The sequence below is a fragment of the Leopardus geoffroyi genome, chromosome C2 (assembly GCF_018350155.1).
Source record: "Leopardus geoffroyi isolate Oge1 chromosome C2, O.geoffroyi_Oge1_pat1.0, whole genome shotgun sequence".
Taxonomy (NCBI): Eukaryota; Metazoa; Chordata; class Mammalia; order Carnivora; family Felidae; genus Leopardus; species Leopardus geoffroyi.
The window spans coordinates 47,521,293-47,537,056 of record NC_059333.1 but is presented as its reverse complement, the minus strand read 5'-3'; the positions used below and the strand labels follow the sequence as shown (position 1 = coordinate 47,537,056).

At 40.9% G+C, this 15,764-nt stretch overlaps 1 protein-coding gene across 3 annotated transcripts in view; it reads right to left on the bottom strand.

The window, feature by feature from the left end:
- Positions 1 to 5,591, bottom strand: part of COL8A1 (collagen type VIII alpha 1 chain) — a 154,018-nt gene extending 148,427 nt beyond the window's left edge. The window contains exon 1 of one of the 3 annotated variants that reach the window (XM_045501766.1): positions 5,387 to 5,591. The gene's annotated coding sequence lies outside the window, so the exon portion shown is untranslated. The remainder of the gene's footprint in view (positions 1 to 5,386) is intronic. The other 2 variants (XM_045501764.1, XM_045501765.1) reach the window with 2 other exon arrangements.
- Positions 5,592 to 15,764: the final 10,173 nt, after the last annotated feature.

The window sequence follows — 15,764 nt, the reverse complement described above, 5'->3', positions numbered from 1 at the left end:
AATTTTAACATACAATAAATCAATTTCAGAAACAAAAGTACTATTTCAAAGATACGCAAACAATTGTCAGGCTTTAGTGGAAAGTGAAGAAGCATCTGGGGTAACATCTGTCTACTTATTCAGGGCAAATTGTTTCCAGAAATGATACAAGAATATTCCTTTTACCTTTATCATTTTCTATGTTGGATTAACTTTGTGTATCACCAAAAACTGTATTTGTATCTTAGCAGAGAGCATTGTGATGGCATGACTTCCATGGCGTTAGTATTGCTGGGTCAGTCAAGTCAGGGGTCAGATAAGGCTCTTTTTCCCAGCAGAAGTTCAGTCAAGGGTTCAGAAGAGTTTTAATAAGATGTAATACTTGTAAAACTTTTACCCATGTGAGTCAGTCCTCAACTGGCGTTACACTGAAAGGAGGCTGACCCAAATAGGATTTTATCTCCCAAACATTTGACAGGCTCTTGGATCAGACACATTAAAAATCGCTTCTTTAGCACCTCAACTCTATGGAGTTTCTCTCTCCTCTGTCTAAGGGAATGAGCCCTCTTAGCTACAGTATCCTGTCTCTACACTCTTGGCCCCTTAACGCCTCTCCTCTGACGTGACACATTTCATGCCTACACCCCTCCAACCATATGTCCCTCAAAGTCTCCTCTGATTGTTCTTTACGCATATTTTGTCTTTTTTCTCATTAAAGACCTGGGAAGGTGTAAGATGGTTATATTGGCAACACATTGTCTATTGAGTGGGAGAAGAAGGTTATTATACAAGAAAACATTTGTTCTGTCACATAAATGTTGGAACCAGATTTTAAGACATCTTAGATACATACTGTGTGGGAAAGACACACTATAGTTATCTAAGACAGACCACTGTTTGAAGAGTTTGACTACACGAAATGTATTCCTGGTTCTGCTACACATGTCTGGGTGACCCTGGGCACGACATCGACCTCTCTGACTTTTGCTGTAAAATTAACATTAGTTCAAATTAGCCCCAAAGATCCTTCCAGCATTTATATTCCGTGTTTCTCTCAATAAGTTTAATACCCAAGAAAGGGGAATAAGGACTAGATAAAGTGTTTAGAAACGTCACTGCAGAGGGCCTGTTGGAGGCAAGTAGCAATTTTAAATTAGATTTCTTCTAGATAGATGAATGAAGATTGACAAAAATGTAAAGCCTTTTTATTTGTCGGAGTAAAAATTTACAGTCTGTTTAAGAGAAGTATGAGACTTTGGGTAATGAGAAAAGCCACAAATATGAGTGGTACTCTAGAAACTTGATCTGTAATCATTGAAAAGAGATTTCTTCCACTGAAAGAAAAATGGGGTAGCACTGGGTGGGGGGGGGGAGGGGACACGTATGCATTTGCAAATCCCATGATGAAGGAGAAAAGGGCAGTTTTCGTTTTCTAGGAAGAACCATGGAAGTGGACCCAAAATTAATAGGGGAGATTGAGGTGAACCATCAGATGTCTTTTAATATTTTATATAATCAGCTATAGGTGCTGTGAGTTGCTTTTGCCATTATGCTACACTGAGCAGTTACAGTTCATTATTATTTTAGCTGATTACTCTATAATCAGTTTTGGGAAACATTTTTGTTTCAGTCACCTCAGTTTGATTCCATGCAATTTCAATGGCTTTGTGGATTTGCATACACAGGGCCCCCAGATTATAGACATTCTGACCTTGTGTGACTCCCTTTAACCCCCATCCCACAAATCTACTTGCTTAAGGATAGATTCTAAAGAACCTCCTTCCTCAAACGGGGAACACAGTTGCCAAAGTGATAGTGGAATGTCTGATTAGTGCCTTCTCTGTTTGTTGGTGCTGAAGTGTGGTTAATTTTCTTTCCCACTCTTCACTCCTTGCCTCTCTGGAAAGGGCAAGTTTAGCAGAGCTCTCATTTAGTATTGTGGGGTATAAACTGGTGTTAATGACTGCCAGGTCATTGGAAGATCTTTTTCATTATATCCTTAGCATTTTGTAACCATTTGTGAGCTGATCTTTTTATTATTATTATTTTTTAAGTTCCACATGCTTTGGGTAGCAAAAGGTCCATTTCACAAAATGCTAAAGTAAAACATTCTCTAAATTCCAAAGAGCATTCATTCTCCCCTTAACCTTCTCCTCTCCTCTCCTCTCCTTTTTTTTTTTTTTTTTCTTTTTCACTCATAATTAGAACAAGGCACCTCTCAGAAGACTGGATTCTAGTCTCAAGATCTGTACCTTCTTTAAATTATGCATATGTGTGTTTATGAAGACTTGATGGATGAGAAGGAAGTCAAGGCATGAAAAAAGGCTTGGTTTTCAGAGGATTACTGGGAGGACCAGAGGTTGGGAAATAAGTGTTTATCTCAATCCCTCTGCAAGTTGCCATACCAAAGAGGGTGACCATAGATAAGAAGGAGTAATTTGCTGCTTCTAACTTCTCACTTGCAAATAATCACCCAACTTTGGGCCCTTTCGGACAGTTAGGGGTGGGTTTGTTGATGTGAACCACCCATTAACGTTCTGAGGGTTTTTATACTCATAATATAGTTTTAAAAAAGCTGTAAGTGGCAAAGTCCTAGCGGTTTTAATGTGAGGTAGACCTGAAATCGTTTTGGTCTTTAGAACTAGGCTATTCTCCTCTGTTAGAGTAGGGCACAGAAGAGTGGACCTTAGCGTCTTGGTGGAAATATTATTGATTTAAGACAAAAACCAAGAGCAGATATGACTATTTGCTCTTCTGCACCTCTTCATATTTCATACAAATAAAGGCAAAAAGAAGTTGTCTTTGTAACAGATTCTGCTCTTTCTCTTCTCCCGGGGCACTTCCTAGGAGACATTCCTCTCGGCTCCCCACTTGGTTTCATCCCCATTCTCCTCTTTGATTTTCATGGGTATCAATGGACATAAAGTGGGATACACTTTCTGGTCGTTGGAAGAATAATACTGTTTTGTAATTGTGACAATGGGAAAACAATCCAAATGTGTGTTTCCCTAGGTTTAGCAGGCCCTTGAAGGGAGCAGAACACCTTCTCTGTGTCTCTAGTGAAAGGAAGCTGCTCATTTTTTCTTTTTTGAGAAACATTAAAGGAGTTGGTCAAGCCAGCTCGATTGGTGTTAGATAGGTCTGGTCATGAACCCAATTCAGGAGCGGCTATATAACGGCAGAGAGCAAAGACTCATGTGAAGTCTCCACATTGTGTGCAAAGGAGACATTGGGATGGCTACTACGTGAAACCCAGCACCGATTTTTCTAAAGACTTAAGAAGTCTCATCTTGCCTGACATGTGCCGTCTAGGGAAAGATTCACTTTAGGAGTCCAGTAAAGGGCCCTGGGAAAGTTAGGTCATGAGCCATCTACATGATCTCACCCAGTTATTTAGGGTGTTGAACTTGATGGCACATGGGGAAGGCAGTTACTGTTAATGGTTCCTAGCTGGTAGAGTGGATTAGCTGCCAGGAAAAGCAGAAGCAAACTCTGGGAGAACACTTTTCATCCCCAAATTTAGGAATAACAGGAGCTCTTTTACATTGGAAACACTTTTTTTTTTCTTCTCCCAGAAAAGATAACTTCCCTCAAGGGAAATCTGGTGAATGAAGTGCATTTTCACTCTTGCGATGATGGGTTTGAGTCCGGCATAACCATAAAAAAGAATTAACTTGGACATACCACACACTTGGTTTGGCCTTGTCCCATACCTGTGCTCTTGTCATGGTTGATTACCCACTTACATCAGATACGAAGCAAGCAGTCTGCACTGTGGCTGAAGATGAAAGGTATTTTAATATGCTCAGGTCACATACTATCTCAGCCAATAGTAATTTTATGTCATTTTCTTAAAGGAAACCACACTCCTTGCAATAATTTTTTCCAATGAAGCAAAATTTTACATGACAGAAACCTTTATATGTAACTCTTTCATTTGAATCACAGCATTGAATTCCTTCCCTGCCAAGCAGAATTTTAATACATCTTTATTATTTCCTTTGATATGCAAATGATACGGAGAAAAGCTTTGAAAGACCCTCAGTTAAACTTCTGTTGATTCTACTTTCTTTAATAGTGAAGAATTATTTACAGCTCTGGTGACTTTTCCCTTTTTAAGTGAAACAATATACACAAACCAAAAAAGAAAAAAAATGAAGCTTTTCCTCTTTTACTTTAAGAATCTTAAGGGCTGAAATAGTGGGTTGGTTTCCTGACCAAACCTTTGGTTTGCCGTCTCTAAGCAGTCTTGTGCAATTAATTCCCCAGAGGAAATATTTGAAGAGGGTTTTTCTCCCACATGAGAGAGTTTCATCCCACACAGCCCACAGATTTTGATGGCAAACTTCATGGACCAAGCGTCTGGTTTTACAGGAGTAGCTGTGGAGCTACTCACAGAAGCTGTCACAGGTGCACAGTACTCATTCTCCAACCTCAGAAACAGGAAGGTATGGCAGTCTTTAAATATGATGGTAGCTTAACTACTGGGTAGCTCTAGAATCCAGTCCTAATCAGGTCGATGTTAATTACTAGATGAGGGAAAGGAGGGTGGCAAGCAGGGTTCAAACTTCCAAAGCCTTCAAGCTGATTTTTTTTTTTTTTTTTTTTTTACAACCGTCTGGTGTACACAGAAGAATTGTATAATCTGGCCTGTATTTTTCTCTTGCTGTGAAACATATTGAAACGCTTTATATTTAGGTGTATGTATAGAAATTCATGAAGTTCCTTTATACACTTTCTGGGTTCTGACACCGTTCTCATTTTAGAAAGTCTTGAAAAGATAGCTTTGTGAGAGCACATTTTGCCCCAGCTTGTAAATTTGGGTTTGTTCTTTCCTATCTACCAGCCACCTGATTACTGTCCCTGTGCAAAGGGCACCCGTTCACATCATTTTTTCCAAGCACTTAAACCTGGAAAGATACTTTTTAAAGGACTCACAGAAGCTGTCTTAGGGGGTTTGGAAAACATCGCAAAATTGTTAGCAGACCTTTTCTGACTGCTATTTTTAGGAAACTAATTGTGTTCTTCTAAAGTACGTTTTTGACAATGGGACAAAGTTTTCCTTGCCCCCTCTGATATATGAGATAGTTACAATGAAAAGCGTAAAACACCCCAAACAGATACATTTTAACTTCAGCAACAGTCAGCAAATGGGGAAAAGTGATTTAAAAAGAGAGAAGCTTTTTTGCAGTATTTATGCTGCTGTTTCTTGCCCAAAATGAACTTTTATTTTACCGTTCAAACAGAAGTTTGTTTTCCAACCAGTTGCTAGTTAAAGGAGCAGCTGATCTGGCATCCATAAGAATCAGGTCGAACCAAACGGTAAGCATGTTGACCAGAGGAGACGTATTTCCCACCCCCGCAGCAACCCCCATTAGGTCAGATGCCTGCAGAAGTGTTCTCTTACCTTGAGCACGTAAGATCCGGGAGAGAGGCTGGGGGCTTCCACAGGAGAGGACCGGGAGAGTGCTCTGATCCTCGGCTGGTAACATGCACTTGGCTTTTATGGGCAGGTGGGAGGGGCTGCTCCTCATAGTAGGTGGGCAGGAAAGGAGCGGCGGGCGGGCAGCCCTGGGTGGAGCTGGACACTCTTCTCTGGGGAGGGGCTGAGAGGGCAGAGCAGGAGCCCGAAGGAGGGAGGAGAGACGGAGGGGGGGGGGGTGTAGAAGCGGTGGAAGGAATGGAAACGGGAGAGGGAGGGAGAAACAGAAAGAAAGAGAGAGAGAGAGAGAACGAAGAGAAATAGAGAAAGGATGTAGATCACAGAGGGAATAAAGGTTGGGGAGAAAATGAACAGAAGACAGAGAGACCAGCAAGATCTGGAAGGAAAAGGGAATTGAATTATTTTGTTTTTGTATGACTTTTTTTTTTTTTTTTTTTTTTTGAGAGGGGAGTTGTAGGTGACTGTGATGACTAAAGGTGTTTTCTGTGAATTTGAAACACTAAATAACGGTTCAGGGAAACGGAAGGGTTCCTGAGCGAGCCACGGAGGGGAAGCGGGGCGTCTGAGGAGCACCGCCCGAGCGCTGGCGGACACCCACCCGGCAGCGGCGGGCGCGGAGCGGAGCGCAGTGTGCGCAGCAGACGCCCCCCGCGCCCCCGGCGCCCGCAGCCCCCGTGCGTCCCGCCTGCCCGCGGGTGAAACCCGCCCTCCACTCCTCACTCCCACCAGTGCTTATTTGACAAGAAAGGTCTCCCTGTGCTGCCGGTACTGTGCAGCATCCCGAGGCCCCTCTTGAGACTTCTGCAGCATTAAGGTAAATCCAGCAAAGGTTCGGGAGGATCAGCTGAGATTGGCTTGTGGGGAAAGGAACCTCAAACCCAGCCTTGGTCCTCCAACATCTGCTTATGTAACAGGATTTCAGGACTCTGCCCTCTGGTTATTTTCGGTATTTAAAAAACTCTTATTCCTAACAATTGGAAAACTTCTTGGTGCCACAGCTCGCTCTCTGTGTGTCTTAAACATTCAGAGAGGATTCAACCAGCAAACGGCAGAAGGATCAGGCTGAAATTCTTAAGAAATACATTCAGAGAAAGAAAAACAAGCTCCTTTAGCTGCTGAGTGGTGACTCACTTCCCAGTCCAAGCTCGATTTTTGCCACCAAAGGAACTAAAACATTTAAAAAGAGAGAACCTGAACCTGAAGAATGGGCGGGGGGGGGGGGGGGGGGGGGGGGGTACTGAGGGGAAAAAGGGAGGAGTGGGCTGGGAAGAATAAAAGGACCTTCACTGAACAGCTCTCTACATGAATGTATCTATATATAGAGAGAGAGATACAATGTGATTCAGGGTTCACCACAACTTTATGAAGTAAGTATTGTGTAGTTTTGGTTGGTTGTTTGTTTTTAAAGAAGTTAATCTTACAGGGGTGAAGCAATTAGCTCAAACCAACAAGATGAATGGAGAGTCACAGCTAGTGAGCTTGCAAAACTCGTGCACTCTGTGCAGGAGGCTGTCCTGTAAAACACCTAGCCTGGTCTCAGGTTAGATCCTGATGTCTGTGGATTCCCAGGCTCCGAGAGAAGGAAAAATGACGGCCAAGAGCTGGGTTTCTTAAACTAGGTTCTATGACATCTCAGGCAGGGTAATTCTTTGTGGTGGGGACCTCTTCTGTGTACTGCAAAATATTGAGCAGCCTCTCTGGTCTCTACCCACCAGATGCCAGTATCACTCTCCTTCCTAAGGGGTGAATACCAAAAATATCCCTATACTTAGTTGAATGTCCCTGTGGTGGTGGTGGGGGTGTGTGTGTGCAAAATTCTCTCCTCCCTGTAAGAAACATTGGTCTAAAGGTCACACCTATAAAAAAGGATTGAAAGAAATCCATTAGGAAAATACCCAATAGTGGCATTTGGGTAACAATAATACTAGTTGTCACATGTGCTAAGTTTACACTAGACTTAGTTTTTTTACATATTCATACTCCCATCTGTCTGCCTCTAGAGCCCAAAGCTTTGATTGCTTTATTTGTAACTAAGCTTATTCTCCGTTGGATACATGTGAAAATCAACAAAGTAGAACGCCATGTGCCTGAGTATGAAGGAGGATTAGATGAAAAATTTAAAGTTTATCATAAACAAATTTGACATTGGAATAATTATTCCAAATATTATGATTTTTTAGACATTGCTTATTTGTTTTAATATTTATAATTTTTCATATCTGTGTATCCCTGCTATTTTACGTTATATTCAGTAAATTTTTGGCTGCAAAGAAATTGCATTTAGTGGTTAACTAGCTAGCAGAAAATAAGTACTCACTGGATACATATCATGTAATTGAATAAGTGACACTATGGAGCACTGACACATAGAGAGTGGCAATATTTATTGGCTTAATGATTGAAAAAAAGAATGAATACTTAGAAAGGTAGAATTTTCACATTAACTTTCATGCCCACTTGCTGTTTGGTTTTACTGTTTTCTCATCCTCCATAATTCAGTTTTCCTCTTTCCAAATAGTATGTTTGTCTTTTGAGGATGTGGCCAAACCCATTAAATTAAGTCTATGAAATGAATAACCCTTGTTACTGGTCCTAGAAAGAGAACTGCCTGATGCTGCTGGGGCAGACCCCTGAAATCAGATGTGATTTTATAGGCAGGGTACCACTTCTGGCACTTTCCAACTTAGGAAAGAAATGTTTTCTGGACAAACTACACAGGACCCAGTTAGAGGAGCATCTGCGTGGTTAACACATTAGTAAACATCCTCATTAGGTTACAGCAAATCATCCTTTCAGTCCCAATTTTATGCCTTCCAAATATTCCAGTTTCATCACAGAGTTGTGAAAAATAGAAACAAAAGGCAAGAAAAGCACATTGGAAGGGAAGGCAACTGATGGTTGTATTTTTCTTCTCCTTTCTCTTCCTTTACTCCCTCCTTTCAAACCTGAATATGCAGCCAAGATAACAAAAGAGCTCCTTTCATTTTGTTTGGATGGTGCTAATGGTTAGTTCATTTCTCTAGTTCACACTTGCCTGAATCCGATTCAGTAGCAGATCTGGACAACAAGTAAGGAATCCAGGAATGTGATTCCTTTGCTGGTTCTTAGCGTGCCCTTCTAGAATCTCTCTGAAGGTGACTGAGGTTTGAAATGACCTAGTTTGGTCTTCTGTGGAAAGAAAGGAATCCAATGACAACACACTAGATGCTCTGGAGTTTCCATTGTGTGGATAATATAATAACAGCTCCAGATTATTACCTTATTTTAAACAGCTTTGAATATGGAACGCCCCCCTTTTTCTTTTTGCTCATTTAGAAGTAATAATTGACAAATATTTATTAAGAATGGATACCAGACAGTGTTGAGTATTCAAAGCAGAGGAAAATAAGAATGTGGATCTGTTCTCATAGAAGGAAAAAAAAAAAGCATGAAATCCTGTTAGCTGGGTAGCAGAGAGACTTTGAGGAGGAGCTGGCATTGAGCTCGGCCATGGAAAGTAGTGTTTGGATACATGCGTGATGAACAGGAGGGCGAGGAAGGGAATGTGTTCAGCTGAGGAAGACACAGGGATATTTGGAGGATAGTGAATTGGCCAGCATGACTAAAGGGAACGGTCTATGTAGGAAAATAATGAGGCTAAGAAACAGGGCAGGAGAGGTGGGACCTGCCTATGGAAGGCCTTCTACGTCACTTCAGTAGTCTCAACTGTAGTAATAGTAATAGTAGTCGTCGTTGTTGTTGTCATAGCTGTGGGCCGTGAGAAGTCTTTGAACACTTCTGAGCAGTACAATGGCATGATGGAAATGGCATATTACTAAGATTTCACTTTTCTTTGAGAAGGATCTTTCTGGTAGCTTTGCAGATAAATGTGTATGGTATGTCTAAGGCCATTAGCATACTTAGAGAAAAGGGAGTGTCTTTGTCCTGCGGACGTGGAGGCCTGTCTGTGTGAGGTGGCAGAAAGAGTGGTGACATTGTCTCTGTCGGTGCCCTGTGTGGTTGTAAGGAGAGAGAAAGACAGGACCCCTCCACCCCCCGCCCTCCCAGGGGATGGCCCGGATGACAGATGGGATTCATGTGAAGGGTGGTGTCTGCTCTGTGTCAAGGAAGCCTGACTCTTCTTTCCCTGTGGTAGCTTTGAGGTTCTCAAAAAGTATCTACTCCCAGATTGAGTAGGTCTGATGAACGAGATCACTGAGTTTTCAAGGGCTCCTGGATTAGAAAGCGATGGAACCCTGTATTAAAAGCTGTACCTTCACATGTATGCTTTTAAACAGCTAACTTTCAATTGTTTTATATGTGTTACCCTTGGCAAATTTCAGCCTCTGATTTCTTTCTGACACTCCTAAGTACTTTAGAATGCAAATGAACATGACTTTTAGTCTAAGCAATTATCATTGACAACATGAAGTAAGTTTGATGTACAGACGTTTGCTCTCTATCTACCAAATGATCCATCGGTCAGTCAGCCTAAGCTTGTTCTAAGTATCACTAGATATGATCTTGGCCTGCAAGGCGCTCACAATTGCCAGCTCTCCCAGGGCATTTAAAATAGGGTTTTATTTACAAAAATTGAAAAGGCTCATAGCACAGGAGAAAGGCACACCTCTCCTGCATTCCAAAGGAAGGCTGGATTCTGTGAGTCACCGTTTTCCTTGTTGGCCCAGATGGTAGAGAGCTGACTTGGGTGATCCTACGGACGACTGCCTCATAGCTCCCGCTGGCTTTATAAAGAGCACTGCACAGAGAGTCAGGAAATCTGGGGTTTAGTCCCAGCTAGGTCACCAACTACCTGTGAAGACTCGGGGCTGATGTTTTATCCTTTTAGGATTTAGTGTCCATGCATAAAATAAGAAGGCTTAACCAGACATTCTCTAAACTTCTTTCTACCCTTCCGATGTCTACTTTGTGCCAGTCGGTAGATGATTCTCCTACTCTTCCCCCATGAAGTCAACCCAACATTCAGAGATGCACATGCTCAATTTTGGGCATGGGACTAAGAGCTCAGAACGCATTAGTCCAGTGTTTGCTACAAGGGGATTACATCCCCAATATCAAACCTTGTCTGTGTTCTAGGTATAGAATCCCGAAGTGGGGTGTACTTCTGTCACTCAGCTGGCTCTTAACTGTAAGCACTACTTACAGTGACCTTAAGTCACCCAGAAGTCCCCTGGGTTTAGCTGTCAGCGTCTAAACCTGGAAGCCCTTTAACTCTCTTTCTCTGAATCGAGTAGTAATCCTCGTTTCGCCTGGCGGAAGTGGGACCACACCACACCTATTCCTAGCTTCTGAAAATTCTACCCATGGTGCCAGATTTACTTGATATCCAAATCGATCAAGTTGATTTCCTAAGAGGCTCTCTATCTTCTCCCATTGTAAATTCCTTCGTCTCCCCAGTGCCTCACCCCTTTATTACTTTAATGAGGAAAAGTTTGAATGCCCTTTTCAATATAGTCTAAATTGTTATAGCTCCTTTAGTTTCCCAAACTATTAGATTTTTCTAGGGTCTCTGAGCCTTTTTCTGACCCTCACCTTCCCCATAACCAGTGACAACTAGAGTCACTCTGTTCTTTTCTTTTAAATTATTAATTTTTAAGTGTTTATTTTTGAGAAAGGGAGAAAGAGAGAGAGAGAGAGAGAGCAAGCAGGGGAGGGACAGAGGGAGAGGGAGACAGAGGATCAGAAGCAGGCTCCGCGCTGACAGCAGCGAGCCCGATGCGGGGCTCAAACCCACAAACCAGGAGATCATGACCTGAGCCGAAATCAAGAGTCAGGTGCTTAACAGACTGAACACCCAGACGGCCCATTCTGTTCTTTTTTTATACTTTAAAAAATTTGGGGGCACCTGGGTGGTTCAGTTGGTTAAGCGTCTGACATCAGCTTGTGACTCTCTCCCTCTCTCAAAAATAAATAAAAATTGAAAAATTAAAAAAAAATTCACTGTAGGAATTCTCTCATGGGGGCAGTGCAATGAAGAAGGGGTAATATAGTCAAGGGATTTTTTTTCTTACTCAGGAGTGGAAAAGTAAAGGCCTTCCAGGGTGCTAATAAAATATAGTTCACCCTTACTTATGCACGTTAGACTCTGTCTACAGTCTGGGAATTGTCTTGATCCCAGGATTCCCTCGCTAAATAATTCTTTTTTTTTTTTTTAATTTTTTTTTCAACGTTTATTTTTTTATTTTTGGGACAGAGAGAGACAGAGCATGAACGGGGGAGGGGCAGAGAGAGAGGGAGACACAGAATCGGAAACAGGCTCCAGGCTCTGAGCCATCAGCCCAGAGCCCGACGCGGGGCTTGAACTCACGGACCGCGAGATCGTGACCTGGCTGAAGTCGGACGCTTAACCGACTGCGCCACCCAGGCGCCCCAGCTCGCTAAATAATTCTTAACTCTGCTTTATTTCTACCCTCCATTCTTTCTCATTGTGGTTTACTCTCTTAGGTCCTTGTTAATATTTACCTCCTGTTCAGTTGTAATAAATCCTATATTTCCTGCTCTGACTTATGTCTTACACAACTTAAGATTTTCATGAGAAACTCCAGTTTGACCGACAAAAATATTTACCTGAGATGAGAGATCTAACACGTGTCCTGACCTTAGACTACCACATCCTATCCGCAGATCACCTTGCATGTTGCCCCAAAAGGAGTCTGCCTACGTCCAGCAGTGATTACATCATGCCTTCTTGCAGACACCTTTGATGGCAGCACATTACCCGATTTGTAAAAGAAAAAAAAAGTCTGAATTCGTATTCTGGTATTTAAGTCTCTCCTCCATGATTCAAGCCCAGTTTTCATTTCTAATCTCACTCACATACCCTGTGATTCTGTCAGGGGAGACCATTTGCTTTTTACAATGTCTGTGCCGTCGACTCTTCATCTTTTATATGGTGGTAGCTCCTATTGCCAGAATCGCCCATGAACACGTGCTCACATCCTTTATCCATTTACTTCAATACCATCTTCTTCAGGAAATGTTTTCTCTTTTACTGAAGCTCCAAGGAAGGTTGGTACATCTCTTATGACATTCTCCGCTATCTACTGGTTTATACATATGCTCACCTCTTTTCTTCTTAACTTCACTGCTTTCTCCCTGAAGGTTTAACCCCTTTTCTTGAAGCTAGGCCCAGCATAGAATAGGTGGTCAATATGTATTGTGGATTGTAGAACTTTAAAAAAAAATTAAATCTTCCCTATCTTTCTCTATTTGTACCCCTTACATTTAGCTCAAAAACCAACCAACCAACCAACAACAACAACAACAACAACAAAACATTTAGAGCTGCTGCTATATTTCTGGCAGCATTACAGAAGCTGAAGTTCCAGAGACCAATATGGTTTGGTTCCCATTTTTGAGGATTTAAACAGTCTTGTAGGGGAGACAGATAAATACACCATTTTTATTCAACAGGGCCAATTCTACGGGTGAAATAAGTACTGGGGTCTATGACAGGGCTCAGAGGAGGCCTTTGCTCATTTAGGAGAGTTTTGAAATGGTTACTCAGAATGCTAAATGTAAGTCAGAAGATGGAATCAAGAAGCATACAAAAAAGAAGAGCTTAGTTCTTGGTATTTGTTTGGGTGAAAATATAATAATATACTTTATGGTTTTTGGTCGGGGATCAGGAGGGTCAGTCTGCATTTGGCCTGCAAACCGAGTCTTCCTGCTTGGTAAGTAAGTCCGCTGAAGTACAAAGGTTATTTGAGCAGATGTGTTTCAATATTGCTTTGAAATAAAAAGGGCCCCAGTGCACTCTCCTGGTATACACCCTCACAATCTAAGACTTTTGATTGACTGAATGAGTAAACAACAGTCTGCAGCTAATGCTGAATGCCCTTAAGAACTGTGGCCACTTATTTTTGGACCCTCCGTGATGGCTGGATACCATCTCATGGTGTCTCGTTCCCATCTATTTCCTTTTAAGGGAAACATTTTACAAGATGTCCTTATGGAGCTTCCATGACAAAAAGGGGAACAATTTAGAGTTCTACATACCTTGGCTTCTACGTTATTCGTGAATTTATTTCTTAAATGTGGATGTATAATGGTTAGCCCTTGTCACTTCTGCTTAGAGCCGCCATATGGTTTTGTGAATATACTCAGTGTGCCAATACCAGATCTTTTCATCTCTGGCAGCCTACTTGTTTTCCTAGAAGGAGAGTCACAGTCTTGGAGTTTCACTCCATGCATAAGGAAATAGTTAAGTCTATCTGCAAGAAACCTTAAAAACATCACTGCTATCGACATGTGGTTAAATGGGCTTTAGATTACTATGTAAGGGGGTAGGAAGAGAAATGACCTGTTAAGAAGCGAGACTTAAATTTCTATACGAAAAGTGGCCAGATCTCTTGAAACTCTTGTAAGTTGTTACTTATAGCTTTGTTTCCATTGGACTTTAGAGAAGAGTCTGTGCCACCCTCTTTTAGTCTCATATTATTTTTCACATCCTCATTTCTCCCGTGTTCTAATTCTTTATTCTCTTAGTTTTTCAATTTACTTTTATCTTGTGTATATTTTGCATCCTTTCTGGAACCTTGGTTTTTATTAGACTTTCTGTGTTAGACCTACTGTCAGAGAGTTCCAGGGGGATACTGGTATCGCATTTGGCTATGTGGCAAGGAAGAGCATTGTTCAGGATCAGATGGATTTCCTCCTTTCCCACTTTCAACAACTAAACCAAGACTATTTCTTACTGGAAATTTCTGATGATAATGCATGTTTGTATCAACACAAATGAATATTATTTGCTATTTTAATTTGTGTTATCTTGCGCTAACTTCTGCCTTCTGGATTATAAACTCCTCAAATTGAGAAGTCAAAAAGACTGCAAGCTCTTTCAAAGCAGGAAATCATGTTGCTCAAAGCACTGGTGTAGGACTGACTGCACTAGTAAACTCTTGTTGCTTTATCTCCATTTTGAGACTATGAAGACTGCCATCTTTAAAATCTATGGATATATTTTCATCTGAATATTCCTCTTTATGACAAAACTATGTATAGGCATACACATAAAAAATGATAAATTATGGGTATTTGGAACATCCTTTTTAGGTTCCAATCTGGGGCTTAATTTTTGAAGGGGATGTCCATATCACTAGTTTTACTCATAAATTAAGAATTTCACCTGTCATGTTGTTAGTATAGGCAAGAGGTTGGGGTCTCACGAGGGAAAGAAATTGGCTGTTCAGAAGTTCCTTCTGAATAATAATAATAATAACAATAACAACAACACTCTGTGGGACTCTAGTGCCTAGGAATATTAATAGCTGTTGTATAGAAAGGATATGTTCAAAGCATTTATGTTTCAGAAATTCTGGATTATTAAAATTAATTATTTTATTATTAATAAAATTTCCTCATTGTAGGGCTATTCCAAGCCTTCAGTGGTTAATGTGCTCTTTCAAATTCTGAAAGGTAGACGTATTATACATAGTGTTTTCTAAGATTATTCGAGTTACAGAGCCAAGCCCACACTGAGTTGACTCTTTAAGGGACTTTTCACAGAACTAGTTCTCTGTATGCCCTAAATGGGGAAACACTGTCAAAGAAATTGCCACATCCCCACCACTGGGACCACCACTGCCACTCCTCCCCCATAAGTATGGATGGCACTGGAAGCTTTTCGAAACATATCCACATATATAATCTCATTTCATTTTCATTAGCTGTGATTAATGTAGGGCACCTTAGTAGATGAGAAAAGAGAGACATTATTCTAATAGTTGTTGCGTTAGTGTGTCAGAAAATTATTGAGTTGGGTAGAAGTAAAGAGAACACAGGTCCATGGCTAGAGAATTCTTGGAATTGTAAAGGATAGAGTTTTCTCTTTTTTTATTTTGCAAACATTTTGTTCCCTTTAAACACTCTTCCTAGAGAAAACTGTTCTACTGTGTGTGGTGATGCATAATTTCAGATACTGTCCCATGTGGAGGGAGATATGACTGAGTGTCAATGTGCCAAATCCATTTGTCTGTGTAAAACAGACTAATTCAATATTAGACCATAATATAATTGGGAGAAAATTGTAGAAAAATTTGAAATTTGACAAAAGCGTTTTATTTATAACAGGAAATTTTGTGCAGATTTGTTAGAAATTCTTAACATAGACAACTCATTGGGATGGTTTAGAAACTTCCCTCTATCCCTAATTTGTATTTGGATATCCATATATTTTTGATGTGTATAGTTTGTGCTAAATTTCCATTAATGTTTATGATTGTTTTTCATTTAATACTAACATGAGGCTACTTTCTCTGGGTGGGTATAAATAACATGTTGTGGGCAAGCAAAAGTTAAACAGCAATTATCTATCTGTATACTTAGTTTAGTAACCAGAGTT